This window comes from Aptenodytes forsteri, unplaced genomic scaffold, assembly GCF_000699145.1.
Source record: "Aptenodytes forsteri isolate BGI_AS27 unplaced genomic scaffold, ASM69914v1 Scaffold61, whole genome shotgun sequence".
In the NCBI taxonomy this organism is placed as follows: Eukaryota; Metazoa; Chordata; class Aves; order Sphenisciformes; family Spheniscidae; genus Aptenodytes; species Aptenodytes forsteri.
In genome coordinates, this window is record NW_008794443.1 from 2490692 (window position 1) to 2495228 (window position 4537).

The following is a 4537-nucleotide window of genomic DNA, read 5'->3' on the forward strand; positions in this document are numbered from 1 at the left end:
AAGTTTTTCCCCAATCCCGTCATCCCCCCCCCCCCCCCCAAATAGGGTTATATTGCCAAGACCACATTCAGTTAGCACCTCAAGGACCAAATAGCTTGGATTCCCAAGTCAGCCACAGCAACGGCATTGAGCCCAGGCTCAACGCAACTGTCCTGTGATTGCACATACCACTAGAAACTGTGTCATTTTGAGCATCTAATTTTGGGTCTCATTCCCAGCATCCATTACTTGAGCACCCTGGAAAGCTCATTCAGGGCCTAAGAACACAGCAGCACCAGGATAGACTCAACTGCAGAAGTCTAATTCTGACTTTGCTTATGCATGTGCACATAGGGAGAGGAATGTTACTTGGTCAAGATAGGCTACGGGGAAGCAGATGTGCCAGAGCCATGACAGTTGCTGACAGCAGCTCTCAGGAACCATACCTACAGTGAAACCTTAAGTTTGTTTGAGTGCTGAATGGCACACCACTCCTGCACATGCCTGTTTACAGCTAAGGCTGCTGTACCACTTTAATAGGGCCTATGTCACACATCACATTTCTGACAAGCCGCCCTCCCAGTCACTCCCTGTACTGCTGACACGGCCTCTGAGAGGCACCTGCGTGCTCCCTGCCACGCCGGGCCTTGTGATTCTTCCCTAGGGAAGAAGAGCAGAAGCCTACTCTGAGGGAATCATTTTGCTGCACTCCAATGGGAAACAACACCTAGTGTGATACAAATCACATGTCAGAGCCTCTCCTGCCAGCAGCGCCAGCCAAAGATAAAATACTTCATGCAATAGTGCCCACATAGGTTTCCCTGGCAGGAGAACCGATTCCGAGGTCAAGACTCCCCGCAGCTACCATGAGACGTCTCTGCAGTGAAAAGCTACAGTGACTCTGCATTTACTCAGAGGCGGTTTCACAAATCAAGGTGGTGTGAAGTCACCCTTTGGGGAGCCTTTGTGGGGACAATGGGGCTTTGTCTTCTCAAACAGGCTTTCCAAACACACCCCTGCAGCCACCTGTTTCCTGCTGCAGCAAGATGGGAACACGCACATGGATCCCTCCACGCTAGCAACGGGCAACAGCCTGACTTCCCATGTGCTGCTATAAAGGAAAGTAAAAACAATCCTTGTACTCTAACAATAACAGCCCTTGCTGGAGCTGAATTTTACCTAGCCAGGCAAAACTTGCATAGACACTGTAAATTGTCCCTCCCTGTCAGCCCCTCAAGGCACAAAACACTAATGAGTCCAGTGGAATGTGCTAAAAATGGCAAGAAGAGTTGGCGCTGCCTGACCCAAAGCCAGGTGGGTCCAGTATTAACAGCAAGCCAGTTCCCGGTGGAACAAGTCTGTATTGGCTTGCAGACAGTATGTTAATAGACCCTGCAGTCTGGGAGAACCTAATTGAGAATAGGTAATCTAGGAAAAAAGCATCTCTGTGGCTAGATTTTTACTGCTACTCCCATAAACACACTGAGCTGTAAAGCTCCCCCAGGGAAATCACACAGTTAGGTCAGAATGGGACTGCACACAGAAACAAGCACTTGGAAAAGCTGAATGAGAGAAACTTAGCACTGATCGGCTCTACAGGCAAAGAGCATCACCCCCAAGGAGAAGCAAAGCTACCACGGTTGCTGTGAGAGCTGGATCAGAGAGAGCAGGGAACAGCCAGTCCCAAACAAGCACACAGACAAAAGTAGCCCACTGCTTATGGAGAAAGCAAGGACATCTGAAAGCTAAATGTCTCTCTAGAGCTTTACTGATTGCTTTCTAAAGAGGGTACAGAAAGACTGTGGCCAAGAGGGTGCATATAGAAAACATAAAAGGCTCCACTAGGAACTCGCTTTCAGCGAGACCAGGAATGCCTGTAGGTGCAGCAATGAAGAATCCTGGAGCGAGCTAGCAAGTGAATTAATTTATCATGTTTCACAGAACAGCCACATACACTGTGACCCAGCAGTATCAATGACAAATGCCACAGCTCTGTTCTTCACCAGAGGTCAGCAGGCTGACCTTTACAGCAAGGGAAGAGAAGAGGCACAAGCAGTTAACCACAGCATGGGATGCGTTACACGTTCATGCTCTACCTTACTTTGCAGCAACTTGGACTTGTGTTCATGGCTCAAAGATTCGAAGGACAGTCCTGTCGTCCCATATACACATCAGATGCTAACTTGACAGCCTTTTATTTCTTCTGCTGCTGCTGTCACTGCAGTGGATTTGCACAGTTGCACATGCTATCCATGAAAGGATGCAGGTATTCCTTTTAACTAGGCTCTGCTCTCTTCCAGCACTAGCCAGTTCTGCAAAGACCCACGTCTAAATGTGAGGTAGCTTCCTTCAGGTTTGTAGTGGATCCACATTTGGCACCTGTAAATTTTGGAAACTAAACCTGGTAGAACTTTTTGGAGGAAAATATGGGATTGACTGGAGGAGGAACAAGCAGTACCAGACTCTTGTGAGGGCATGAATTGAAGATACGTTAACCTTCAGTTCTACGTTAATTCCTACTAAGTTTTCACACCCATCCAAGATAGATCTCAAGTCTTCTAGAGAAACTTCCCCTGGGGGAAGGTAAGGCTGGTGATATGTCAATAATAATGTAGGAAAAAGGCTAGTGGTCATGCAACCAAACAAGCGCTTTGGAGTTTTGCTTTAGGAACTGTGCTGTGAGTTAGCCCTAAGACAGGAAATCAGTGTAGCTTGTAATTGTAAACAATTCAGAAACAGTCTAACCACAGGATGCCTTTGGGACAAAGCTATCGCTGCAAAGCAAGAGTTGATGTCAAAAGCAGCTAATGCAGGTTAGGTTCCAAGTAACTATTCAGCGCTAAGTGTGTGGCAGGGTCCTGAAAACCTGCCCTCCTCCACCCTGTCAGGCATCAGAGTGCTTCATAAACCTTCTTCAACCCCCCACAACACAGCACCTAGGATGCATCCAAGTGCTATAACGCTCATTGTGCAAAGGAAGAAATATCCCAGTGGGATCAGAGAAGGACCAGGCTAACACCCTCCACCCAGTTCTAATGACATTTGCCACCTCCTGCAACGCCAAACTTCCTAATAGCTTCTGTCAGTAACCCTGACTGGTACTGCATAATTCAGCAGCTTTCTTTCCTTTGAACTTTGAAATACAGTAATTACACTAGCATGCTTCATGCACACTGTAAGGCATGAGCCTCATTTGGAAAAGTGGTCTGGCTGGCATGGATTTTTTTTGCAAATTAGATTTGAGGGTTTCTTTCCCCTTCAGATACTGCACTATCCCTTTCCAGCTTCCCACTAGATGAAATATTTCACTGAAATCCCAGTCTGCAGGCAAGAATGCCAAGAGGAGCTGTCACCGCTGCTTTGTTTCTCTAAGAAATCGTATGTGAAGCGTAGGGCACACATCCTCTGCTGCTGCAGGGAAGCGTGGAGCTGTGCCAATTTGCATAACAATCTGGCCATAGCCAGCTTGCTTGATTTACTTTCACTGAAGCTTGGCCCCCAAAGGCCTTTGCTGATTGACATCTGCTTGATAAGTGTGTCCCAGTCATCCTAGGCAGCAACTCTTCACAGACAATAGTACGCTGGCGCCATGCCCAAAGACCGAGGCTACCAGCAGTATGGTCATACAGTTCAGAATCTAGCAGAAAGCCTGTTGACAACTCTGCCGTGTTGAGAACAGCCTCTCCCTGTGTCTCTTGCATGCTTACCCAGCGGTACAGCTCCCATTTGATGGCTGGGCACCCAGTTGTCTGACACTTGTCTCAATTTTCACACCGAAGAAGGAAGAGTCCAGAAGCATTGCTCAGAGATAAAGGAAGGGGGATCTTTTCTGGTGCTTTTCTCACACCTTTGAGGTGTGAAACGTCTTGAAACAAATCAAGAACATCTCTTGCAGCAGATGCCCCTGTGCTGTCATTCCCTGCTGGAGCTGAACCACTGCCACTCCAGTGACAGCTGCTATGGACAAGTAACTTTAAAAGGGAATCTTCTGCTGGCTCCAATCCCCAATCCTTTACCAGCACAAGTGATAGAATGCAGCGGGCTTTGTTCTTTGAGTCTTATTCCTGCCATCATTGCAAGTATAAAGAGGTCTCAAGATCAGTCTCACAGTGAGGAGAAGGAAGACACCAGAGTGAAACAAAAACACAGGAAGAAACTTTAAGACCATGCTGCTGGCAACCAGTGTACCTCACTGCTGGCAACTAGAAACAGCTGCTGCCTTCGCTCCTTTTCATTGATCGCTTGTAATAGTTTCTGAGGCCAGCCTTCCCATCATCCTATCTGAACAAAACGAAAGGAATCAGTATGGCTGGGGTTCCTAGTTCAAAGGATCCTGAGCACATCCATTCCCCTCTCAACAGTACAACTCGCCCTTTGTAAACAGAAGGTTATACCATGCCTGTATTTTGTTTTCCTAGCAGCAGATTCTATCCCTGAGTGATATACTTCCACAAAAAAAAAAAGACAAAAATAAGGCTTACAGTTGTAATCACAGTTTGGGGTCTTTTATGTGGGAAGGAAGGAAGGAGGATTTGTAAGACCTTCCTCCTACCTTCCC

At 47.1% G+C, this 4537-nt stretch overlaps 1 protein-coding gene across 1 annotated transcript in view; it reads left to right on the forward strand.

Moving 5' to 3' along the window:
• NPPA (natriuretic peptide A) overlaps nucleotides 1–3685 on the forward strand; it is a 7130-nt gene extending 3445 nt beyond the window's left edge. The window contains exon 4 of the transcript XR_658089.2: nucleotides 3659–3685. The gene's annotated coding sequence lies outside the window, so the exon portion shown is untranslated. The remainder of the gene's footprint in view (nucleotides 1–3658) is intronic.
• The last annotated feature ends 852 nt before the right edge of the window (nucleotides 3686–4537 follow it).